This window comes from Oreochromis niloticus, linkage group LG3 (genome assembly GCF_001858045.2).
Source record: "Oreochromis niloticus isolate F11D_XX linkage group LG3, O_niloticus_UMD_NMBU, whole genome shotgun sequence".
NCBI lineage: Eukaryota > Metazoa > Chordata > Actinopteri > Cichliformes > Cichlidae > Oreochromis > Oreochromis niloticus.
Window position 1 is genome coordinate 21,221,529 of NC_031967.2, and position 27,579 is coordinate 21,249,107.

Consider the following 27,579-nt stretch of genomic DNA (forward strand, 5'->3'; position numbering starts at 1 on the left):
TGCTGCTGCCATCATCATCCATCATCATTTCTGCTACACTACACTAGGGGCCAGGACTCTACTCTTCGGGTTCTTGGGGGATGTTGCTAACTCCGGGTCCGATAACAGGCACCACACCCGCAGTAGATGTGCACGGTGTGAGGTCTTGCAGCAAGCTATCAAATACGGTGCATGTCTCGGCTTTTAAAAAAACGCTATACGTCGCCAGGTGTTTTATCAGATTCGAGGTGTTACCTCCTTTGCACAGTATCAGCTTAAAGCACTTGTTGCAGGCTGCTGAGTTTGCATCTTTTGCTGTGAAGTACAGCCAGACTTTTGACCGCTTCGCCTTGGGCATTTTTAATCTGTAGCTCGGCCACTAAATGTGTGCTACATTTCGGTCTGGTTACTACCGTTTATGTCAGAACCGGTGCCGATAACGGTACCCATCCCTAGTCATTACTCAATAAAGTAATGACAGAACACAGAACAATTTTCTTAAAATAAATTCAACAAGGTACTTTGTTACTCCAACGAGAAAGTAATTCATTATACAACTTTTGCATCACTTTCACGATTCTCCATAAAATTACTAGAAACACATTATCTTATAATGATCATTTATCAGTATAAATATATAGGCTACATTGCCGCAGACCAACACAAATCCCTTAGTATTTAGGTATGACAACACAGCCAGCAAATAGAGGCTTTAAAGCGAGGTCCTCTTCTAACACTAGTGTAGAAACATGAATATGAAAACATATTCTCATTAGTTAGTTACCTGTTGAAACTTAAGGTCTAGCTGCTGGGCTAGGGTCAGCATATATGCAGCTATCACTCTGGGTTCTTGGCTAGCTGAGCATTAGCATGCTGTCTGTGTAGGTGCTTTTGAAGAGTCAACGTTGTGTTAGCAGTATAATGCAACTGTTTCTATCCTGGATGCAGTCTCTATTTTAACATCTTGATCTCTTTTGTGCAATAAAAATAAAAGAAATGTCCATATCCACACTGTAGGCTGTGCCACCATTTTCCTCCTCCAGCACACTGTCATGGTCCGGAGTCTTGTGACTCTGTGTTTGTGTTTTTTGATTATTAATATACTTTGTTTCAGTTAGTTTCTGGTTATATTTTGGTGATTTCTAGTTTTTAGGTTTATTTCCTGTGCCTCCTAGGTTTAGTCTGTCATGTCTCTAGTGTAGGTTTGCTTCTCTTTGTTTTCTGCTTATGTTATATTTATAGTTCCTAATTTTTTGTCACTATGCTTTCCCTGTCCCACGTTTAGTTACTCTTGTCTCCGTGTTTCATGTAACCATGATTTCCCTAGCCACTCATGTAGCCACATCCAGCCCATTCTCACTCCCGGGGCGTAGCATACCGACGTTTTGTCACGTCCCGCGGCGTTCGTGAGGAACGCGAAAGGTGACCTGCTGCGTTCTGATGGTACGCGGCGGGTTATGGATGAATTTCAGTGGAATGATGGTCCCGTTGGTAATAGACGTTCCAGCCATGTATTCCAGCCCTAAACGTAACGTTATCCCTAACCCTAACCATAACCCTATTCCTAACCTTAACCATCACAGAAATGACATGAAATAGTGTTTTTGAAAGCAATTTTAAGAAAATGAACGAAAATGTGTAGATTGAGTCCAAACGGTTCTCATGTTTTGTCATTTTTTCCGATCTCATCATTTAGGAACGTGTTGGGTACCCGAAAGTGTAAAATGTTGATGATTTGTCACCTAGCGTAAAATATTACGCTTAAGGAGTGAGAACGTGTGGCCACATCACAGTGCTAACTCTGCATCCTTGTGAATGTCTCTTGGTTCCTGTTTTACTTTGACAGTCTCGTCTTCTGAGTTTTGCTTCCCCTTTGTCTTGTAATGCCAGATTAGGTTCAGCTGCATCTCCCTCCTGTTGTGTATTCCCTCATTTTCAAGTAGTATGTAATATTTAGTTTAATTCAGTTTAGTTTCCGTTAGTACTGTTATTTAGCCAAATAAAACGTTGCCTTTTTTTAACATCCACTTAAATTTCTGTTTGTCTGCGCTTCGGTCCACACCTCATTCACTCCATACAATCTGCCCTTGCATATCGTGACACACACAAACTCAAATCAACTGATTGTATCACAAGTGGAACCAATAAGGCAAGCAGACTAACAACTCTGAGGAATTACTACTACTGGGATTCGATTCCCATCCCTAGTCTTTTGTGCTGCTCAGGAAATTGTTTTGTTTTCAGTCTGGTAACAAAAACTGTGAAAAGCAGCTTTTTATTCACAGTAAAGAGAAAAAAACATACCACAGTAACTTCTCTGCTGTGCAGCTCTAATACATGAAGTGCAGAACAAATGCTGAAGTTAACCTGTGTTAGCTCCTTCAGGGTTAACCAGATTTCTTTCAGCTGCTCTTCAAACTCCGATCAATATAAGTTGACTCAGTTCACTCACTAGACCTGCAGAGTGGCTGGTTAGTTATAATCAGTAACACAGTGAGTTACCAGTACAACACCAACACAATGAATGGAATTACAACACTGAAAGCACAAAATCAGCTGTCCACAGATTTACAGAGAAACCTTTCACAGTCACAGTCTGATCTGGAATCAGTTCTTGGATTAAGTCCTCTGTGTGTCGTAGTAACACAGATTATGGTGGAGTCCTACCACAGTTCAGAAGTGTGAGTCAGCTTCCTGATCTCTGGAATATCAGTTGATCCATCAGGAACAGAAGATTTCAGTGGAGGTCCAGATCTCCTAGCCGTGGATCACCATTAAGGTTCAACAGTCTCAGGTTTCAATGACAAGATAGGCACTCGGCTAATAAACCTGGCCTGTTGTGCTACACAAACACTGACATCTTGTTCCCAGCATTCCTAACAGCTCAGCTGGAAATCACATCCAAACTGCTCCCTGTAATGTCAGCGGTGATGTTCACCATGCTTATTAGTGTGGCCAAAAGACATCTGTGCACATCGACAGGAAATGTCAGCTTCCACAGCAAAAGAATATAAAACACAGTTAACTGAAAAACAAACAAACAAAACAAAACACTGGAGCCCTAAATCCATAACAACAACTCAAGAGTCCAGCACATAATTCCAGGGGTCGACCCGGAGGTCGGTAGCACAAGAGTCCATAATCAGGTGGGTCAGGAGGCTGACCGCAGGGCCAGGAGTGGCACTGGAGCAGATCAGGAGGCCAACTGTGGGGAAGGCGGCAGTGAGTGTGGCGAAGCAGGTCTGGAGGTCGGACACGTGGAAGGGAACGATGGCTGCAGTGTAGGTGTGGCTGACAGTCCTCTGGCGGCTATAGGCTGGCGACCGGCGGTGACGTGTGCGAGGACTATCTGGTGGGTTGGCTGGCGGCTGTCAGCGGTGTGTGCATGAACCGGCCGCCAGCCGCATGTGCATGAACGAGCAGGCCATGGACGTGGCTTGGCAGGTGCTAGGCACACTGGACATGGCTTGGCAGGACCAGACAAAGGAGGACCAGGCGAGGCAGGACCAGGCGAGGCAGGACCAGATGAGGGCGTGGCAGCCGCAGGTGGTTGAACAGCTGGCTAGGCGGACTCCCCAGAACAGACAGCTGACGCACCAGGTGGTGACGCTGCAGGTGATGCGGCAGGATGCTAGACAGGCTCGGCTGGCGTGGAAGTCACCAGTGGCTGCGTGGGTTCTCCAGAACCCCTAGCTAACACTGAAAGCTGTTGCGCAGATTCCTCTGCGACCCCAGTGGAGGCTGAAACGAGCTCCTCTGGGGATCCAGAGCAGATTGAGACCTCCGACCCAGCCTCTGGATCCAACCTGATCCAGGTTTCTGTCCCACAGAGGCTCAGTTTGGCCTCACAGCAAACATTTTCTACACAATTTTCTATGAAAACATTGTTTACAAGGCTAAATCTTAGCCTTAGAACCAGCTAGAGCAGTCCTACAAAACATAGCCTTTTCAGTCTTGAAACATGACAAAGGGGCTGGTTCTGCCACATGAATGACATTCTTAGCATACTTGTCCATAGGAACATGGCTTGTAAGTTCATGACTTGGTTCCTGGGCGCAGATTAAGCAAAAAGGGCTAATTACAAAGTGCAAAACAAAACAACATTAACAGTGGCGAGGGCTAAACTAAAACCTAAACTGGAAACACTATGACCATAACTGCTCACACTCATTTAGGAGCAATTCTCAACTGTTCAAAATACAACCAGATCTTAATAACCTGGGTTACTTTCTCATTACTGATCAATAAACTCACTCATACTTCAAATAAATTATTTGAAACATGCACGTATGTAATTAACTGTAAATACAAATAAACCATAGTGTTGATCAAACTGTTATCATTTCACTGTCATCCAGTTCTTTAAATTGTTCTGATTCAGTCATTTTTACTTTTATGTTCTTGTTCTAAACTGAACTGCAGCTAAACCAAAGGCTGAACTGAGAGCTGATAGGACAGTTGTTCCAGTAGGGGGCAGTGCGACCCTGACCTGCTCAGTGAAACCATCATCATCATCATCTGGATGGAAATACTACTGGTACAGAAACAGGAAACCTTATGAACCTCTGACAAATGAACAAATCAGTGTCTCAGAGGGAGGACTCTACAGCTGCAGAGGAGGAAGAGGAGAACCAGTTTACTACACAGAGGACAGTGAGTCAGTCAGGATTGACACAACTGGTGAGTTTAAATGTAACTTCCTACAAAGCACTACATCTGATGGTAACTGAACCTTTTGTCATTCATGTGTTTTTATTGTACTTTCTTGAACATTAACAGCCTCAAACAGGCCTGTTGTGACTCTGTATCCAAACTGGTCTGAGATATACAGAGGAGAGACGATCACTGTCAGATGTGAGATCCATGGAGGAGACACTGAGTGGGATTATGAGTGGGAAACAAACAGCAGCATAAAACCTCCAAATCAAAGTGAATACAGGATTAGATCTGCTTCATCATCCAACAGTGGAAACTATCGCTGTAAGGGCAGAATGAAAAGTTCACAGCATGAAACAACAGAGTGGAGTGATTCAGTCACACTGACAGTTTCTGACAGTAAGTCATATTTGCTTTAAGCTGTTTGAACACTTTGTAAAATGTGTTTCTGTTCATATAGACTGAGATTATTATTCTTTGTATAAACTGAGCTCACTGTTCAGAGACTGTACTACATGTTCACTGAGAGAAAATCTTTCTTGAACAGATGAACCCTGTCCTGTCCTCACTGTGTCTCCATCATGGCTGAGTCCTGGAGCCTCAGTAACTCTGAACTGTGAGGTTGAACATCCGTCTGCAGGATGGATCTTCTACTGGTATAAAGCTGTTCCTGATCTATCAGAGAAATCCTCCAGTTATGAGCTGCTACCTGATGGCAGTGGGACTGCACAGGACTCCTACATCATTCATGGACAGACACACACAGCAGGATATGTGTGCAGAGTTGGAAGAGGAGACCCAGAGTATCACACTTATTACAGTAAACATAAGTTTTTCTGGTCTGCAGGTCAGTTTGTTTCTCTCTGTCATTTCAATAAGCTCATGTTTTGTGATTAAAAATGACCTATGTTTCACTAAGTTCAGCTGCAAAATACCTTGTGCACTGTAGCAGGAATCTGTGAAACAGACAATATTACAGAACTATGACAGAAACATTACAGCAAAATACTGAAGTGTATTCAGGGTGATCTGTATCAGGTGGAAAACACTGAAAATAATGACTCAGAGCTGCAACGGTTTTTAAATAGCAATTAATTTCAAATACAAACAAACATACAAACATACAAACATACAGCAAAAAAAAAAAAAAAAAGTTTGTAGGTAGAGTGCTAGCTAAAGGTCCAGCTGCTGTATTTAACAGGGAGACAAAAGATAGAGAGCTAACTTCACTCAGAGATGGAAAAAGATAAAAAAAAGTCAGGATCATCTTAAACATGTCAGTATTCGGCTCCTTTGTTTTCCATTTATTTTACTGTATTTGTGATTCAGGGCTTGTTGTCAGACTCAGTGTTGTCTGTTCTATTAGTGCTGATCAGGGTTAAAGCTGATAAAGTCCTGATAATTATATGTTTTTAACTTGGCCAGTATAATATGAAAAGTTTTAGAAAGAATTCTGCAGAAATATTAAATATTTTTTATTAAGAGCTATGATAATGTCAGAGAGTGTGTGAGGATGACCAAAATGCACACAGTGAGGCAGATGGAAGGAGACACGGGGCAGGAACTTAACAGATTCATGATCTTCCTGGTTAAATAAATAAATAAAATAAAAATCGACAAACATTAACAGAGTGACACAATATATATAAAGCAGGGTGATTAGGAGAAGTAGAGACACGTGTAGGGGTGTGGGAGTGTACAAGTTGCCCTGAACAACAGAGGTGATAGGATCTGGGTCTGTGACCCCCTAGTGCAATGGACCCAGTACTTAGAACTGTAAGAATATTTTCACCTGTCTGGCTGCTCCAGCAGCTCCTTCACACATATTCTGCTTTTGATGTGGAGTGTTGTAAGAGTGCTGTCATGATTTGTAGAAGCAAAGAGAACAAACATGTAAGATTTGCTGATGTTAGAACTGTCTGTAATAAGGTCACAAATGTCAGACATCTTATTACATGACATGATGATGAAGATATTTGCTTGTGCAACAACAAACATGCACACTGTGGACAAACTGTAGGAAAGCAGGTTTACAGAAACTTCTAATGTAGCTTCTAATGATGCTGTGAGATTATTACTGAGAGACCCAGATGGTTCAGTGGCAGTGAAATGTTTCCAGCTTCAGGAGACAGTACTCTGGAGACATTGGTACAACTTCCTTCATACAGAAAAAAAATATTTGTTTAAATTCTTTCCATTTTTAATGTTTAATTTTTATTTTATGTGGGTTTTCTGATTTGTTTTTAATTCTGGACCACTGAATTTAAAATATAGATAATAAAGTTTTCATAATAAAGATCATGGTTTGACCAAACAAACACTGCATCTTACTGAAATATTATCACTGATCTTTAGAACAAAAGCTTCAAACAAACAAATATTTTCACTGTGATATTTTGAATCCTAACATCTGTGAGCTTTGTCTCTTCACTGCATGTTGTTTCCAGATGTTCATTCAGCAGCGTCTCTCACAGTGAGTCCTGACAGAGTGCAACACTTCACCTTTGACTCTGTCTCAGTGACCTGTAAGGGAGACTTCACTGAGTGGAGAGTGATGAAGTTCTCTGAGGACGGCCAACTGTACTCTGTCTGTACGAAAATGACTGGATCCACATGTTTAATCTACACATCAAAGTCAGATGCTGCAGTGTACTGGTGTGAGTCTGGATCAGGAGAGTTCAGCAGTGCAGTCAACATCACTGTACAGAGTATGTTATTATACATTGTTTTTTCATTTGTCCCAGCTTTGCTGTATGTGAAGTAATTCTATGTGGCGGAACAAACAAAAATGAGAATTTCAGACAATGTTAGGCACTAAAGGATCAAAATATTTTGGCTGTTGGCCTCATTTCACTCGATCTTTTCATAATCCAATTTGCAAAATGTGGAGAGAGCAAAAAAGCTGGGTATTTAAACCTCTAAAAAGCTCAACGTGTCTGTCAGCAAAGATTTTTTTCCTAAAGATAATCATGTAAAAATGTGCAGCTGTATCAAAGGTTGTGCTGTGTGTGAGTTCTCCTCAGTGCAGAACCAGTCAGGGAGTTCAGAGTTGCAAACCTTCTTTATTTTACTTTCACTGTGCACAGCTCTATGAACTATTCTGCTTCGTCCTCTCCTCCTGCAACTGTTTTGAAACTACACATCACTACTACAGCAGTCACATGTAAAATAGTGCATGTATAGTATAGTACGACTCATACAGCAGTTATAAATACACAAGATCAGATCTTCATAATGAAAAGCATTTTTACAATCTGTTCTTATTATTGTATGTCAGCTTTTCTAAAAGTGTGCACCAGCTGATGTGACTGAAACAATTGTGTGTGATTGTTTCACAGATGATGGTAATGGTCCTATCCTGGTGAGTCCTGTTCATCCTGTGACTGAGGGAGCTTCTGTTAGTCTGAGCTGCAGTTTGAGAACACAAAAAATACTTTCCAATGTGTTTTTCTATCACAATGACAAACTTATTCAAAATGATACCCGAGGGGAGCTGAAGATCTCTGCAGTGTCAAAGTCTGATGAAGGTTTCTACAAGTGTCAGTACTCAGGAAGAGAGTCAGCACAGAGCTGGATGTCAGTTAAAGGTGAGCAGGATCAAAACATTTGATGTGTTTTTGTAAATGGTTTTCATGCTTGAGAAGGAACATTAGATTGTCTGTTTAAGGCTTGATCTAGTTTGGATCTATTTTGTGAGAACTTTTATAAAATCATGTTGTAAAATATAAAATATAATTATACTTTATTAATATTTTATTACTGTTTGTCATTCGTCTAACTGTGTCAGGAGCTGACAGCTCTTCATCTCCTGTGTGGTTGATGGTTGGACTGGTTTGTGGAGTCTCTCTCATTATTATTCTCCTGCTCTTGTTGTATCGCTGCAGACAGTCCAAGTGTAAGAGCCTCTTCTTTTCATGCTGTATTAGAGAGTTTATTTACTACATACACTTTAATTATTCACACATATACATGTATTCTGATCTCATGACACTAAATATCAGTGGAACAATTTATACATGACAAACATGTGTAATAACATTTGTCTCTTTCACAGATTCCTGCTTCACCAGGTTGGTAAAATACTTTTTATTATTATTTTAAACAAACATCAGTTACTTTTGAGTTTATTGTGTTTATTTCATGTTTTAGGTCGATCCAGTCTGAGAGTCACAGTCCGGGCTCCTCCACAAATCATGGAGTCAACCAGGATGAAACTCATGTGTACGACTCTCTTCAACATGGTCAGCATTTAAACTGATCTTTATTATCATTATTAATATTGACTTTTATTAAACCTCCATTAACATGATCATTCATCAGGTTCAGTTTGTGTTCAGCAGTTTTTCAAAGAACATTTAAAGATCTTACAGTCCTGGTTTTGACTCACAGTGTTTCTGTTTTTGCTCTGATCTTTAGTGTAACTGTAATAAAATGATTAATGTGAGCCTGGCTTGTTTTTTTCTTTAGGTACTGCTGACGTCTATGAATCAGTCACACAAGTGAAAAACAGAAATGGTACAGTATATGTGCTGAAAAGCACAGAGCAGTTTAAGATGAAACTTATTTTGATTTAATGAAACTAATTCCATGCGACATGTTTTTACAGTCCCGTAAATAAAATTATTAACATTTCAGGAGCAGATGAATATGAAAATGTCACCTCCTCTTTAAATGACTTTAAAGATCTTAGAACAAAGAGTGAGTCCAGAAAAACCGAGCAGCTTAAAAACAAAACAAACATCCTTCAAAAACATCTTTTTTTTCCTTTGTGGATGATTTTGATCATCTTCACAGGGGATCACGACACACCAGAGGAGAGTGCTGTTTACTATAATGAAGATGGGCGCCGCAGGTACAGTCACAACAGTCTCATGCAGTTTTTGGTTTGTTAGATCTCCACCTCACAGAAACACATAATGTTCAGAGACACTGGATACAAAGTCTGAGCTTCCTGGATGTTTTTATCACCTGCTGGCTGACTAACAGCTACTTTGAAACCAGTTTTACACAAAAGCTTTTTCTCCAGTTGCCAAGCTCAGCTCTGTATCACCTACTCTGAAGATTAGACCACTTAATTTTGAAAAGACGAAAATACGTTTCATTTCATTTTCACATGTTTTGCACCAAAAATCTTCACAATACAGAACACATAACAAATGATACCATGTGTATATCAGAGACCACATGTTTAAATCAATGAAAGTAAATCAGGATAATTTCTTCCTTCACACAGGTGCAGAGGTGTGTCTGAGGGCTGCACCTCCTAAACAAATCCTAAAAGGTACAGTTAACTTTACACTCTCTGTAAAGACTCAAACACACAGAACAGAACTTCACTTTACATCGAGGGCAGACGATGTTTTTATAATAAATGTTATTGTTCTCCAACAGGAAGCCACAGATGGGACAGGCACGAGGTGCAGCCAGTGACCCCATTAAACTGATGTTTTACTCTCCTTATTTTCCTCAAGTTATTGGTTCTGTTATTAGTTACCTAACACAACCTAATGTGAGTCTTTTGACTGAAACTAACCAACCAACCCAGTGATGTCATGCTCTGTACTGACAGAAGATGGCGATACCTGTGTTTTTATACCTTTAGGACCTTATTTCTTAAATCTAGCTTCACAGACAGTTACATCTGTGTCCATATTAATGCTGAACACCTGATGTGACATTTTTACACAATAATTTTGCTCAGTAACTGATTTTTTTTTTTTGCATGTTTGCCATCCTCCATCTTCCAGTTTTACTGATTTGGTTCATGTAAACATTTCTGATGGTTTAATGTTAATCAAAATATGTTATTCTGCTCAGTTGTTGAGAATTACTTGTTTTCTATTCTGTTGCCAAACTGTCTGTCAGTTTCATATAGACATTAATTTGCTCTTGTTCAGTTGCCAAGTTGCTGCTCAGTTGCTTTAAGTCAAAGTTCATCTCAGTTCATCTCCTCTGTTGAGTTTCCAAGCTGTCTTTTAGAATATTTTATTCTCAGTTTTCTGCTCAGACTTTTTCTCAGACATCTGATTTTCTGCTCTTCTGGTCAGAGTCACTCATCTTCTCCTGAGTTGTCTAAAGTCAAGACTGTCTCTCTGTCCTTTGTTGTCTGTATTCTTTTTTCTTCTGTCCAGATGTCAAACTCTTTTATTTCTGAGACCTTCTTCTCTGTTTACTGATCAAACTCCTCCTCAGTTATCTTACGTTGCTCCTTTTAGTTTTTATCTTGCTGCTGTTTGCTGAGAAAAACTTTCTATGCTTGTTTGAACAAGTATTCATTCTCTAAGAAGAAAGAACACAATGATCGGGGCTGTGTGAGCTACAATCTTATAACCACTTTCTGTGGCTGACCTCTCAGCTAACCGTGTGGCATCATCCCATAATAAGAATTATCCATTCATTATTTTTCCCTTTACAGTATTATACTGTTATACTAAACAACAGTAAACTGGTCTGTTTCCTGATATCAACAACTTTGGTTGTGTTGTTCTGTTTTTCCGCTGCCTGTGCTCTTTGTAAAATTATTAAAAGACAGTTTTGGTAATGATCCTAGAAACGTGTGACTGCAACACTTTAAATATGCATTAAAACACACTCCACTCTTTACTATTTCATCTAACATGTGGAAAAGAAGAATGTGCTTTTTGATTCATAACAACAGTTTTTCACTGCTTGACTTTGATTTTGTTTAAATTCTTTTGCCTAAAAAAAAAATCGATAAATTCACCCACATAGCAAGCAGGTCTGGCCCGGATCTGGTATCAAGCTGCCACTGCTGGCTGACTTCTGACATGATAAGACGTATGTCATCCAGATATGGGCCAGGCCTGACAGGTAATCCACACATGGGATGGCACAGGACCACCAGTGTGTCTGCAACTGGCCTTGTGCTGGCCCACATCTGGCAAACCTGATCTGGGCCACCAAAGGACCGTCATTCTTTGCGGTATGTGGGCCATGTGTAAGCACATTGTATGGGCCAGATCCGGGCCATACCAATTTTAAAGTAAAACTGTAAGAAGTAAAAAATCCTTATTTAACAGAGCTGACATTTTTGTTCTTTAGTGTTTGTTCTAAACACACTTATAGGCAGCATCCTGCAGGAACCACATCAATCTTTTTTCAAATTTTACTTGTCTTTTTACAAAAAAAATTTTTTTGTAATATTTTCTTACTTCCCTGTCATAGATAGCGTAATTTTGTTTCTGGCCTAAATAAAAACAAAGTAAAGTCATAGAGGAAGTGGTTAAAAAAATAAAATAATCAAATATATGTTAACAAATCTCCCAATCTTATCTTGTGTTTTGACTTTTTGCACCAATTAAGCCTTCGAAACAATCCTCGTCTTAAATCTAGAAGATTTTAGGTTCAATAATTCAGAAATAATCTTATTGCTGATGCAGCAGACGTCAGTGCACTTAAAACGTCTCCTTACAGGATTAATAAAATGAAAAATTATCTGTGATTGTTTGTATGAGTGAGCATATCATTTCTGCATTATGCAATATACAGGTCACAACACTGATATCACAAACATGCTGTTGTTGTAATTTGACTGAAACAGGTCTCTTTTCTATTTAACTCTCTTCTCTCTAACATTCACACACATTCTTCCTATGATGGATGCATGATAGAGCAACTTGGGGTTAGTATCTGGCCCCAGGATATTTGACATGCAGATGGGAGCAGACTGGGATCGAACCACCAACCTTCCGATTTGTAGGTGACCTGCTCTACTATCTGCACCTCACAGATTTTTTGGTGGCTTTTGAGGACGATGGTGTAGGTGTGATGTTGGGTCAGGAGTCTGCTGTGGCACAGAGACCCTCTGAAACAGTGTGGGCAACTCATTTTCCTAAAGGGCAACATGAGAAAATGGGGCTATTGTGAAAGCTGCATCAATAAGCTGAACTCAATTCTGTTCGGTTTCAGTTTCAGTTTCAATTTTGTTTCTAAAGCACATTTAAAAGACCCACGTACATTAAAGTGCTTCACAGATGAGCCGCATTTGCAGGGTTACAACAATAAAGGAGCAAAGAAAATACAGTTATCATTCCAGATGGTGGCGTGGCAACAAGCGTGAACCGGGGAAAAGTTAAAATCTAATTTGTTTGGAAGGCTAACTTAAACAGGTGGGTTTTTAAACATGATTTAAAGGATTGAATGGATTCCGACCCACGGACATCAATCGGCAAGCTGTTCCAAAGTTTTGGTGCGGCAAAAGCAAAAGCACGATCCCCCCTAGTCTTCTGTTGAGACATTGTTTGCACTAAGAGCCCCTGGTTAGAGGATCTAAGTGCTCTCTTGGGGATGTAAAGGTCAAGGAGGTCGATTAAGTAGCTGGGCGCCAGGTTATTTAAAATTTTAAAAGTGTATAAAAGGATTTTAAAAACAATACGGTATTTGACGGGGAGCCAGTGAAGGTTAGCGAGGACGGGTGTGATATGATCATCTTTTCTGGTGCCGCTTAAAAGACGTGCTGCGGCATTCTGGACTAGTTGCAGGCGTTGGATGAGGGAAAGTTGGAGGCCTAGATAAAGTCTATTTTAGTCTCACTTCAACCACACACTGAGTCATTTCCTGTGTTCGGGTCTCCACCAAACTTAAAACTAGAATTTAACCACAAGGTGAAAACTTTCACAGGTCTGAGGTCAAAGGAGCCTTTTCACTATAGTACTGCATGAAGATGTTTCAGCTAAGAGTCAAATAAAATAAACACATTTTAATGCAGTCTAAAGTTAATATTTAACTTAATCATAATTCATCTGTTAAACAATCAAAAGGAGAAAAAAATTCTTTAAAAAGGCTTTTGTGAAAATACAGGCACCAAAGTAGAAAAAGTTTTATGATATATTCACTCTCAGTGACTCCCAGTCTGCAGAGACCTGCCAGGAGAGAAAAATTACTGTATATTGCCCCCAAAAAATCCCCCAAAAGGGCAAAACATGTCTCCTGACGTGAAGCAACAGAACAGCTTTGTATATTATAGAGAAAAGAAACAACACAACAGAAGAAACAAACTTCTATGTTTGCAGTGGACAGGAAATATAAATATGTCAACCTACTGCTGCGGTCAAAGCTATAGGAGCTGTTTGAGTTTGTGTGTGAAAGGGCAGGAAGCACAGAGAGACCAATCAGAAGAAGAAACTGTAGAAAAACTCTATACTACCTATATTAAACACAACTTCTCTTTTTTCTGCAAAGTAAAGGTGGAAGGCTTTCACTTCGGTGGTCTCAGGATTCAGATTATCTGTGGATCAGAGTGCAGCAGGCTGGGTGAGACAATGGGGCAGTGTTTGCTCTGTATGATGGGCTTTTTCTGTAAGTACACGTCTGACATTGTTTGAATGGCAGCGATTAATGAAAATGTTTCTGATCTGTCAGAATTACAGTGTGTCACTGCTTTAACCTGTTTACTTGAGAGCTGGAACAAAGCAGACTTGTGATTCTTTAAGTGTTTAAATGTTTGATACACTGCTGCTTTTTGCGTCACTTAGGCTACGTTCACACTGCAGGTCTTAATGCTCAATTCTGATTTTTTGATCAAATCCGATTTTTTGGTCTGCTTGTTCACACTACAAATAAAATGTGACAGCAAACGCGCTCTAGTGTGAACCCTCAAAGCGGCCCGCATGCGCAAAGGAAAACGTCACACACAACACGCTCTGTTTAGACCCAGAGCAAACAGTATTGTTTGACTGATGGACCTTAATATAAAGACTTGTTTCGGACTTTACGTTTACCAATTTTGCTTTAAGTTATAAAGTTATTTTGTTATTTACATATGGCCTAATAATTATCCTTATTGCTGTTTTAGAGAGGAGCGGTGCTTTAAAGGATAGTTGCAGATTTCTGTCAGAATCTGCAGATTATACAGTACAAATAAAATGTTCACGTTTCTCCAACGCTGTCTTCCCAACAGTTTCACTAACATCTACACTGGATGGCCAGAAAGCGTTCATGATGTCTTCTCAGGCGCTTCTCCGGCGCTGATAATTGGCGTCTGTCTTGTGTCAGTGACGTAAAAGATGGATTTAATGCGACATGACCGTTCAAACAGCAGTCGCTTTCCAAAACAGCAGATATGTATCGGATTCAGTACCACATACGAAAGTGACTTGAAAATATCGGATTTGTCCTGTTCACACTGTCATACCATGATCGGATATGGGTCACATAGGGTCAAAAAAGTCGGATTTGATGCGCTTTCGCCTGCAGTGTGAACGTAGCCTTATAGTTACACACTGTGTTACAATAGTTTGAGTTACTATGGTTAGAGCCTATTTGACAAACAGAAGTACAGAAATTTGGTGATTACTGTTCAACTTTAAAAAGGTCTTAATTTATTTTAGTTGTGATTCTGTCTGATGAGGATTTATTCAATATTTTAGTGCTCAGTACAGTCATCTGTGGAAACGCTGAAGGTAAGAAATACTGCTTTTATTCCAGTTCATATGTAGCTGTTATCTCCTATACTGTGCTCAATAATATCATCCCCGTGATTAAAAAAAATTAATGGATACACCAAAATTAAATCTGTTTTAAGTGGACTGACACTGGCTCGGGAGGTAGAGCAGGGACTTTTCTAAGTAGAAGGTTGATAGTTGAATTCCTGGCTGCTCCAGTAAGCATGCCAACTGTTCTTGGTTGCTCTCTGGTGCATCCATCAGAGTGTGGATGTTCACTAGAAAACACTTGTGCATAGAAAAAAAGTCCTTGTGTGAATGAGGCATGTTGTATCAAGCACTTTCAGAGCTCAGGTAAATTAGAAAAGCATTATTAAGAACCCATCCATTTACTATGTTAATGAAATACTGCTCTGAGCTTACATTAGTCTGTTACCTTTCTACAAATTATTTCACATTCTTTTAAAAAAGTATTTTTACAGGACAGCTTAATGAGTGCAGGGTAAATTCAGATAATTCAAATGTGAAAACTTAATCAACCACAGATCAGTCAGTCAGAGTCCTGCCTGAAGATTTTAATGAATCTTATTATGAATTCTTACTCTCAGTTATTTATAGTGGCATGGTGTGCTGTCTGCCTCAGTGTCCTCATGGATAAACCTCTAAAAGCTGTTAAAGTTATAAATGAATAAGGTTTCACATACACAAGAGTAACAAGTGAAAGAAACTAGACAAAGTACCATCGATACAGATTTATTTATTTGTGACTGTCATAGTCTTTCATCGTCTTCCTCTTAGTGCTTCTTCCTCGTCTCTGTTGTCTGTTTAGTATTTGTTCTTTGATGATTTCCTCTTTAATTTGAAGGTTTGATTTCTTTTATGCTTTGTGTTATTTTTCTTCCTCCTTTATGATTTTCCTGTTTGTTTTCACTTTGTAAAGATGGCACCAACACACGGTTGGGTCCATCTTTGGAGAGTTTATTTATAGATTCCACAATCAGTGTCTCTTAGTCTCCAACTTGGAGCCGACCTCAGCACACACCAGCGCACTGGTCTCCCACCTCGATGGCTGTCTCCAAATTGTTTCAAAGGACCCGACCTACCCGATCCATGTAGGGCAGGTCCTTCGAAGGCCCTTCATAGGCTGGAAGTGAGTGGCTGTGAAATTGGACAGTCTTCTAGCCTTTGTTCAAGTCTGCCCTTACTTCCACGTTTTTCCAGTCACTGGCGCCACAGCGTAAAAATTTTAAAATGGACCCAGAAATGTTGCTCTGTTTTTTTGTACATTTTTAATTCTCGAGGAGCTTGAAAAACGTTATGATAATAATAATAATAATAATAATAATAATAATAATAATAATAATAATGATGGATTGCATTTATATAGCGCTTTTCTAAGCACTCAAAGCACTTTACAATTCCACTATTCATTCACTCTCACATTCACACACTGGTGGAGGCAAGCTACAGTTGTAGCCACAGCTGCCCTGGGGCAGACTGACAGGAGCGAGGCTGCCATATCGCGCCATCCGCCCCTCTGGTCAACACCAGTAGGCGGTAGGGTAAAGTGTCTTGCCCAAGGACACAACGACCAGGACAGAGAGAGCAGGGGGATCAAACCTTCTGGTTACAGATGAGCTTCCCAATCCCCTGAGCCACGGTCGTATGGTTATCGAAGGCATGTTCTGTACCTTAGGCTCATCAGAGACAATCATATTCAGATAAAATAATTTTCTTTAATCTACATGCATTTAGGAATTACTTAGCTAATTACATGGATAATTTCAGTGACTGAATGATTGCCGGTCATTTGCATTCGCACACATTTACTGTATTATATAAAATATGTGAACTAAATCTCTTTGAAACCTATAGAAGAACATTGCTGTTTATTTTCTATTATTCATTTGATCTTGTAAGTTATTTGTTTACATAGATGGGCAGTAAAAATGTCACAAAGATGAAAACAGGGTTATTTTTGAGTTCACAAAAACGCTTTGTTACACAGAAGTGTATAAAAGTTAAGTCCAGACCCTTGAACTGCAGGATTAACCTGAGTGTCCCAGTCCTGGACCGTTTTTTTTTTTTCCCTGTTTGGTTCTTTAGCCGTCATAATTGTTGTCTGAAGGCCAACGGATTTACTTTATCAAGTGGATCATCACGGCTTTGCCATATTGGTCCATTTGATCGACCTTTGTTGTTGTTATTTATTTTATTTTATTTTCAGTTGTTACAGATGGGACAGACATGGCTCGGTTATAAGAAAGGGAGAAAGAAAGATGAAGGAAAAGAAAAACAGAGGGGAAGATGGACAGTGAGAAAGGGCACTTAAAAAGTCCATCCATCCATCCATTTTCTTCCGCTTATCCGGAGCCGGGTCGTGGCGGCAGCACCCCAAGCAGAGAAGCCCAGACCTCCCTCTCCGCAGCCACCTCCTCCAGCTTATCCGGGGGAACACCAAGGCGTTCCCAGGCCAGCCAAGAGATATAATCTCTCCAGCGTGTCCTGGGTCTGCCCCCGGGCCTCCTCCCAGTGGGATATGCCCGGAAAACCTCGCCCAGGGGGCATCCTTGTCAGATGCCCGAACCACCTCAACTGGCTCCTTTCAATGTGGAGGAGCAGCGGCTCTACTCTGAGCCCCTCCCAAATGGCCAAACTTCTCACCATATCTCTAAGGGAGAAGGCCAGCCACTCTTCGGAGGAAGCCCATTCCTGCTGCTTGTATTCGCGATCTCATTCTTTTGGTCACTACCCACAGCTCATGACTATAGGTGAGGGTAGGGGCGTAGATCGACCAGTAAATTGAGAGCTTTGCTTTTACACTCAGCTCTCTCTTCACCACAACAGACCGGTACAGCGTCCGCATCACTGCAGCTGCTGCACCAATCCGTCTGTCGATCTCCCGCTCCCTTCTCCCATCACTCGTGAACAAGACCCCGAGATACTTAAACTCCTCCACTTGGGGCAGGGTCTCGTCCCTGACCCGGAGTGGGCACTCCACTCTTTTCCGGCTGAGGACCATGGCCTCAGATTTGGAGGTGCTGATTCTCATTCCCACTGCTTCACACTCGGCTGCGAACCGTTCCAAGGAGAGCTGGAGGCCATCACTTGATGAAGCCAATAGGACCACATCATCTGCAAAAAGCAGAGATGAGATCCTGAGACCACTGAAGTGAAAGCCTTCCGCCACTTGGCTACGCCTAGAAATTCTGTCCATAAAAATTATGAACAGAATTGGTGACAAAGGGCAGCCCTGGCGGAGCCCATCCCCCACCAGGAACAAGTCCGACTTATTGCCGGCTCTTGCAATGGTCGTATAAGGACTGAATGGCCCGTAGCAATGGGCCAGACACCCCATACTCCCGGAGCACCCCCCACAGGACCCCCCGAGGGACATGGTCGAATGCCTTCTCCAAGTCCACAAAGCACATGTAGACTGGTTGGGCAAACTCCCATGCACCCTCGAGTATCCTTAAGAGGATAAAGAGCTGGTCCAGTGTTCCACGACGAGGACGAAAACCACATTGTTCCTCCCCTGCAGTTGGAACATACCCTCCGGTCCCCTTTCTTAAAGATGGGGACCACCACCCCGGTCTGCAAGTCCAGGGGTACTGCCCCTGATTTCCACGCAACATTGCAGAGACATGTCAGCCAAGACAGCCCTACAACATTCAGAGCCTTCAGGAACTCAGGGCGGACCTCGTCCACCCCAGTGGCTCTGCCACCAAGGAGTTGTTTAACTGCCTCAGTGACCTCGCCCCCAGAGATTGGCGGGTCATCCCCTTCGTCCCCAGACTCTGCTTCCACCACGGAAGACGTGCCAGTGGGATTGAGGAGATCCTCGAAGTATTCCTTCCACCGCCTGACAATTTTCTCAGTCGAATTCAGCAGCACTCCACCCGCACTATACACAGTGCAGAACACCGCTTTCCCCTCCTGAGTCGCCTGATGGTTTGCCAGAATCTCTTCGAGGCAGTCCGAAAGTATTTTTCCATGGCCTCTCCGAACTCCTCCCACACCCGAGTTTTTGCTTCCGCCACCGCCCGCACTGCATTCCGCTTGGCCTGTCGGTACCTATCAGCTGCCTCCGGGTGTCCCACAGGCTAACCAAGCCCGATAGGACTCCTTCTTCAGCTTGGTGGCTCCCCTCACCTCTGGTGTCCACCATTTGGTTGGGGATTACCACCACGACAGGCACCAACCACCTTGCGGCCGCAGCTCTTTGCAGCGGCTTCGGCAGTGGAGGTGCTGAACATGGTCCATTCAGACTCAATGTCCCCAGTCTCCCTCGGAATGCTGTTGAAGCTCTGCCAGAGGTGTGAGTTGAAGATCTCGTGGACCGGAGCCTCTGCTAGACGTTCCCAGCACACCCTCACTGTACGTTTGGGCGCGCCAGGTCTGTCCAGCGTCCTCCCTCGCCACCTGATCCAACTCACCACCAGGTGGTGATCAGTTGACAGCTCAGCCCCTCTCTTTACCCGAGTGTCCAAAACATATGGCCTCAGGTCTGGTGATACGATTACAAAATCAATCATCAACCTGTGGCCTAGAGTGTCCTGGTGCCACGTGCACTTATGGACACTCTTATGTTCGAACATGGTGTTCGTTATGGCCAAACTATGGTTTGCACAGAAGTCCAATAACAAAACACCACTCAGGTTCAGATCCGGGAGGCCGTTCCTCCCAATCACGCCCTTCCAGGTCTCACTGTCGTTGCCCACGTGAGCATTGAAGTCTCCCAGTAGGGCAACAGAGTCCCCAGGGGGAGCACCCTCCAGTGCCCCACCCAGGGACTCCAAGAAGGCTGGGTACTCTGAACTGCCACTCGCCGCATAAGCACAGATGACAGTCATGACCCGTTCCGTGACCTGAAGGCGAAGGGAACAAACCCTCTTGTCCACTGGGAGAAACCCCAACATACCAGCAGTAAGCCGCGGGGATACCAAGATACCCACCCCAGCCCGACGCCTCTCACCAGGGGCAACTCCAGACTGAGACAGAGTCCAGCCCCTCTCCAGGAGACTGGTTCCAGAGCCCAGGCCGTGCGTTGAGGTGAGCCCGACTATATCTAGCCGGGACCTCTCAACCTCATGCACTAGCTCAGGCTCCTTCCCCACCAGAGAGGTGACATTCCATGTCCCAATTGCCAGTCTTGGTAGCCGGGAATCGGTCCGCCAGCACCTCCACTCCTGGCCGCAGCTCGACTCACATTGCACCCGACCCCTACGGTGCCTCCTGCGGGTGATGGCCCTGCAGGAAAATGGGCCCATGTCCCTTTTTCATGCTGTGCCCGGCCGGGCCCCATGGACTAAGACCCGGCCACCAGACGCTCGCCCTCAGGCACCCTGCCCGGGACTGGTTCCAGGGTGGGGCCCCAGTAACCCTATCCCGGGCAGGGGGAACTGTTCCCTCGATGGTCTTTTCATAGGGGTCTTCTGAATCGCTCTTTGTCTGGTCCCTCACCCAGGACCAATTTGCCATGGGAGACCCTACCAGGGGGCAAAAGCCCCCAGACAACATAGCCCCTGGGATCCCTGGGACACACAAACCCCTGCACCACGATAAGGTAGCGATTCATGGAGGGGCACAAAGATAAAAAAGATAAAAAAAAATCTCCTGGATCACCTGTTGAGAGAACAAAAAGAGAAAACAAGCAAAACAAAACAAAAAAAAAGATAGCAACATAATAAACACAGCACCATCGCATTAATCTAGTGTTAAAATCTCCCAATTCTTTTAATCTTTGGGCTGAAGGAAGGACAATACTCGGTGTATAAATGCTCAATCAACAATTATTTATTTCCATACAATTCAACACTTAAGAGCATAAGGACGTCCGGACGGGAGAGATGCTTGCAGAGGGTCACAGCATGTCTCAAAATGGTGACGGGTTACTCAGCCTTTTATAGCCTCTAGTGGCCCCCACCTAGTCGTAAAAGCCTAAACATTCACATTCTTTTCTCTCTTACGGCGCCTAAGTTATGACCTCGGCTCCCTGTCTTTCTGCTCTCTGTAAAGGTGGGGGTATGGAATGTGGTCGTCTATTCTGCTATCAGAACAACAAGGCCTTCTGCACCCAACATTCTCTTCATGATTCAGCAGTATGAAATGTCAAGAAACAGTGTAACACGTTCAACAGTGTCGAATAATACAGGTCAATCCAATAGATCTACTGATTTTCACACTCTTTTAAGTCAGAAGTATAATGCAAATTAAAACTACATACTGATCACACACTCTATATTAAGGGGTATAATATGATCTACAGCAGTATCATAATTCAACTACTTTGATTACATATATAAGGTAACATATGATAACAGAATAATCTCACAATTCCCCCTTTTGATCTCTTTAAAAAAGAGATCACTTATAACATACACTCCAGCGTTACAAGGTCCAGCTCTTCTTGGTCCTGAGGCCCTCTGTCCCCCTTTAACGGGTCGACCATATGTGGGATGACCTCTGTGTTTACACAGTTCAGATGCAAGAAAAACTATGATTACAACAACAAAGTACAAAGGACACTCCCATTACCCCAAGTTCTCCCACAGCTTTATTTTTGGTGCTACAGTTTCCCACTCCCATTTTGGTGCCACCTTATACCTTTTAAATGTACTTAGACTAGAACCTCTGTCTAAGGAGCTTTTAACCTTTATTTTATTGCTGCAGCTACCAGTATCTTCCAGTTGGGTGATTCTCAGCTTCTTTCTTCGACCTCCGGGGTTAGACCACCCTTTAGTCGTTGCACAGATCAGGGGATTATTCTGCCCTGATTTCAAACAAAGATCTGTGTATTTTGGGGTCACCGCCGTGTCCCCCTTTTTACCAAGAGCCTCTCGAACCTCGTTGGTCTGGTGTTCCTAGATTTTGGCCAACCCCTTCCTGGTTATTGCTGTGTTTATGGGATCCATCTTCTCAAGGAGCCCAAACGCCATGACACTTGACCCCAGTTACTGTCTCGGCAGTCCCTACGTCTGTGTCTGCTGCGAAGGGTCCTCATATCTCCGTGTCCTCGTCTGGTGTCTGTTCCTTTCTCTGCAAGAGACAGAAAACCAAAACACCTCTCTCCCTAGCCTTGATAATCTAATATTGTTATCCATTGTTCTTCCGGTGATGCAAATTTGGTTTAAAATATCATGTTCAAGCCTCTCTGACCAAGGAACTCATTCTAACCATTATCTATGTGTGTGTAAAAAAAATAAAAAATTAATGAACCATTTCTAAGTCTAACACACTATAAGCTTAAGTTTTACCATACCTAAATTATTAAACACACAAATAAGGTCATAAAATGTTCATAAAACCATTGTTTGATGTTCAGACTCAACTCCCCCCTTTTTGACACACTCCCATGTGTCAATCCATCGGACCTAGAAAATTAAAAGAGAAGGTTAGTGACATCATATCTCAGAACTCAAAATTAGCAACCAACGGGTTAAATCTGCAGTTCCACACTCTCATGTGAAGCTACAGCCTCCCCCTCCGGTCTCTCTTATACTCCTGCTCCTGCAAAAACAAAACAAAACCAAGCGAAGCATCCACCCTTCTCTTGCCGGCTAGGTGAATTGTTTGTTGGCATTTACTAATCCTAAAGTTGGTGCAGTCATTGTCTCAGTATCAAGTCAGTCAAACCTTTTAGTCAGTCCATCACAGTCCAGTCACATGCATTCATTCACACCCATTCATACCAGATGTTGCTGATAATGGAGTCTCACGCGCGACCTATTCGAGCATCCATCACCAGCAAGATGACGTCATCATTTCAAAGGAAACTATTCCTTGTTTTTTGGACTGGATTGACTCGCTGCAATCCTTTTAGACTCAGGACTTCTCACGTGATCAGTGTCCCCTATAAGTGAATTTCTCCCAAGCCAATTACAATCATGGAGAAGCACACTCTGCGACTGTTTACAGTAATAATATTTTATAGCGCTTTAAATTTCAATCTTTCAGGCCTGGTTTAAAGAGCTGATTGTTAAATCATGAACTCACAAAATATCACCACCGGTGGATCACACCTCTCAGATGTTTTTCCTCAGTGCACTGTAACAAAAACGAAAACAGACGTAACCAACAAAATACTAATAAAAATAACACAAACTAGGGCCCGTTGCAGACATGTCCAAACATAAAATCATCCCTCTCTCGCTTAGAGAAAGAACACAAGCCAAAGCTCACTGATAAAATCAAGCTAGCGCTAAGCAAAACCCAAAAATCAACCTAGAAATTCACAGGAACGTTTTGCTTCCTGCCGGGACAATATTGTGTAAGAATGAGAACCCCAGGTACCATAGCACCTTTTGTTCCTCCTTGAATTAAATTTCAATCACAGAAAATGCGGTACTCTGACCTAAAACTTACACTATTAGTTCATCATTTTCACTCTGTGCCACTGCTCCTTATCATGCTGTGTGAAGCAAAGAATTCAGTCAAGGCCTTGAGCCATAAACAGACATCACGCACAGACATTGTTTTCATAACCAAAACGTTTTAGACCTTATTCCTTAACTCTACATAAATACTCTTTGGGTGACATAAAACACATTCTAAATAATCAACGATAATCAATGGCTCCTCATAAAAATTATGTATTGGGATGTTTGTGTGCAGCATTTTGCATATCAGCATAAGCATTTGTTAGCAAAGCATTCTTCATTGCATCAGCGTGTGTATGTGCGTCACTCCTCATTGCACAAGCGTGTGCATGTGTATGTGTGTGGATCACTTCTCAGTGAATTGAATCAGCATTTTGATGTGAGTGTGTGTGTGTGTGTGTGTGTGTGTGTGTGTGTGTGTGTGTGTGTGTGTGTGTCATTTCTCACTCAATCAACGAGTGCACATCTGTTCATGTGTGTGTTTCTCTTCATTCTGAGTCAGTGTATGTAGATGTGTGTGTTTATGTGTGTGTTCATCACTTTCCTGTTCTGGTGTTTTGGGTAAACCACAGCCTGAAGCGTGCCCTGGGGTCCTGCCCTCCTCCTTTTCAGTCCGCTTGCGACCATTGCTGCTGCTGTTCAAAGTTCTGTCCATCCTGGTTCTGACCCCAATTGGGGCAGTCCTTTCTCCAATGTCCATGTTCACCGCAGGTGAAACCTGCATCTTCTCCTGTGTTTTTTGTCCGTTCTGAGGTGCCTTTTGACCTCAGTTGCTCCTCCTGTCTCGGCCACGCCCCTTTTGCTGCCCGATCATGCGTGTTGGTCCATCACTGTCCTGCACAGTGTTAATGCAGAGTTATCAAGATCAGCATTCTTTTGTTCGGCCTTACTTTTCATTCGGGCTTGGCGGGCGTCTCGTCACAGCTCTGTAGGCTGAAGCTGTCGGAGAATTTTCCCCCGTGTAGTGAAACGGGCCTTAGGTTTTAGTGCTCTCCGTCTCTGCTGCATGAGATCGCATTCCTGCAGCACTGTTGATATTTTCAGGTTGTTGTTGTGGGTCCAGCTGTTGCAGCATTTGGTCAGGGTCACGTAGAGGGGAGAGCAGGAGTCCAGGTCAGCCTCGGCTTCCAGGGCCGACAAAGCAGCCTGTAATTAAACATAAAGAGAAAAAACAAAACAAAACAAAAAAAAACAAACCAAAAACAAACAGAAGTGTACGAACAGGAAAATGATGTTGTGTTGGCTGTGTTACAACGAGAGGGGAGAAACACCGGGCCAGGCCCTGTGTCAGCCTTCTCTCCCCCTTTTTTTTTTTTTTTTTTTTCTCACGATATAATCAACTCATAACCCACCAACTTGACAGGACAACATGCACATGTTCAAATTCTTAAGATCATGTTTAAACTCAAAAGAGAATTTTCTTTCTGTCAGTAATCACTTCTGTTGTTCAATCATCAGAAAACATCTCACAATTTGACTCTTAACCACTAAATTTGTTGTTTCCTCACTGGTTGGTCATACCAGTCTCTTTATTTCCTTTTTCTTTGAAGTTAAATTGTTGTCCTGCAACCCAGAGGGTTTCTTTGTTAGTAATGGATAAACTTCATCATTAATGACAGAAGTATGTTAATTTTTGCTGCTTTAACCTTGCTGGAAAATCTTCACATGTTCATGAGTGTAAGCTGTTTTTTCATTGCATGTGTGTGCATTTGTAGGCAGGCAGGTTAATTTTAACTTTTTCTCAAACTAGGCGTTACCTTAAAAGGAGCCTTTCTCTCACATTTCTCTGCTTGTGTGTGTTTTTGTTTCACCTTTTGTTGTGATGCTCCGGACGCCTTCCCAACCTCCACAAGTCCGTTGGCCCCAAAATTCAACCCAATTTTGTGTACTCTTACAGATTTAGTTTCTCCTCTAATTCTCTCCTCACTGCTGTCGGTTTCACAGCTGCTGATTCGTGCTGGGTGTGGTTCCCACTACTATAATTTTGCTTCGGCCGCTGTGCTTGTGGGGGCAGTTGGTCCAGGTCCGTAGCTTCCTGTATTAACACACTAAGAGATTTATTTAATATCATTTTCATCACTGTTAAACAGATAAGCAGGCAACACGCCCACCTTGACAGCGCAAACTGCACGCCAGTCTCCCAACACATTCCTCTCTCTGCTTCTCAATAATTCTCCACTACACACCTCTTACTCTCTCTCTCTCGTTTTTTTTTTTTTTTTAATTTTTATTACACCACAGAGTAATACACCCAATTATGCCCGTCCATCTCTATGTGGCTCCAAATTCCCTCTTTACTTAATTTCACACTCGTCAGGGGACAGGCATACAATAATTTCCACCACTGAAGCGAGGAATTCAACCTTTTTATTTTTGACTACTATAGAGCTCAACCTTTGATCGCAAAATGTGTCTTGGTCTAGTCCAGAATAAATGTGAACCCGTGATTACACGGCCGTTCCAGTGTTATTCTGTAGCTATGCGGGAGTCCTCAGTTCCCAAGTCACCACCTCGGCAACCAGACGACGCTGGACCCCGGCCTGTGCGTCCGCAGACAGGGGGGTTGCCACACCATGAACAAAATTAATTTCCACAGGTACACTAGGTATCAACCTTTGATCCTAAAATGTGTCTTTACTCTAGTGTCCTCCTAGTCACACATCAACCGTCACTGTCACTATGTTCAGCTTCACACTCAGAAACACACCCAGAGCGCGTCTCACACACAGGAACACACCCACCCACACGACGCGTTTCACCAGCAGTAAGACCCACAGAGAGCGCTTTTCACCAGCGGAAATTTACACAGAAACCTCTGAGCTCAACTGTTAGAACTCTTCCGAAGCACAACCGCACCATACACCAGGTACCCCTTTCACTGCGCTTATGGCCGCCACCACGGGGCAAAATCGCATCATAAAACAGAAGTGATGCATACGTCCCCGAGGCTCAAAACCGACACCATAAACCAGCGTCTGCTTTATCTTTAATCGGGGTGAAGTAAATATTTTACTTATAATTTTATGACCGCAGCCCTCGAGGCTTAACCGACACCATAAACCACTGTCTAACCTCTATTCAATGTGCTGAAACCAGCTACCACTCATGCTGCACTTACGACCGCATCACCAGAACACGGCCGCATCATAAACCAAAACCTACGGACGCGTTACGCATTACGCGTTACTGGCGCTCAACCGCACCGTAAGCCAGCATCTGCTTGTTTGGACTTCAATAACTGCTGGCTTTTTTGCAGTCACTCCACTCTAATGTTATGAATTTTTATGGTTGTCTTCTCCTAACTGGATCATTTTTATGTAAACAGTTCCCATTAAGCCCACTGTGACCCTGCAGCCATCCTGGACTCAGATATACAGCGGTGAGACAGTCACTGTGAGATGTGAGATTCTGGAAGGTGAAGGAGCTCAGTGGATGTATGAATGGAGACGAGGCCAGTCAAACATAGGTCAAACATCCAATGAATACACAATCATCAGCGCTACTGAGTCTCATGGTGGAGGATACAGCTGCCGGGGCAGAAGAGGCTCTTCCTGGACAGAGTGGAGCAATATCACCTCATTAATTGTATTATGTAAGTTGGACATATTTCCCTCATTTTGACTTATATTGCACAATGTTTGATCCAAAAACACAACAAAATACTTTGTCTTTCAATAAAACTGCAGGTTTTGTTTTTATTTTAGTATCAAAAGTAGTGTAAAACAGCTTTTAATGTTTTATATAAAATATACAGTGATCACTCAATGAAACGTCTGGACATGAAAAATATATTCAGTAGGTTTGATGAAAAAGGAAATACAAATGCAATTATCCCAGTTTCTTCACTTCAGTTGTTGCGCATGTGAAGTTTTCATCACTGCAGCTCAGTGTCATGATGCAGTTCTTTTGTTTTAGCAGTTTTCTTTTTTCTAATTCCTCAAAGTTTCCATTTGAGTACAATTTGGCCTCATTTTAGGAGAGACTGCTCTGCTACGTTAGCCTTTCTCGAACTGCTGATATGTTTACTAATAGCAGCAGTGTGGTTTAAAAAAAAACAACTTAATTATTTAAATTTGCTAATTTAAATATCATGAAATTTGGGCAAAGAAGAATTGAATTTTTACACTGAATGAAGATTATTTTCTTTAAAACTGAACTCAGAT

At 42.3% G+C, this 27,579-nt stretch overlaps 2 protein-coding genes and 1 long non-coding RNA gene across 3 annotated transcripts in view; 2 read left to right on the forward strand and 1 right to left on the reverse strand.

Annotated features, from left to right (window-relative positions):
- Nucleotides 1–27,579, reverse strand: part of LOC109198185 (low affinity immunoglobulin gamma Fc region receptor II-b) — a 997,390-nt gene that overhangs the window by 738,448 nt on the left and 231,363 nt on the right. The window lies entirely within an intron of this gene.
- LOC109201287 (obscurin) overlaps nt 1–27,579 on the forward strand; it is a 493,328-nt gene that overhangs the window by 359,811 nt on the left and 105,938 nt on the right. The gene's annotated exons all lie outside the window — the stretch shown is intronic.
- Nucleotides 5,270–8,143, forward strand: LOC112846473 (uncharacterized). The gene is made up of 3 exons (XR_003219458.1): nt 5,270–5,482; nt 7,083–7,343; nt 7,974–8,143. It is a non-coding gene; the product is annotated as an uncharacterized LOC112846473 (long non-coding RNA).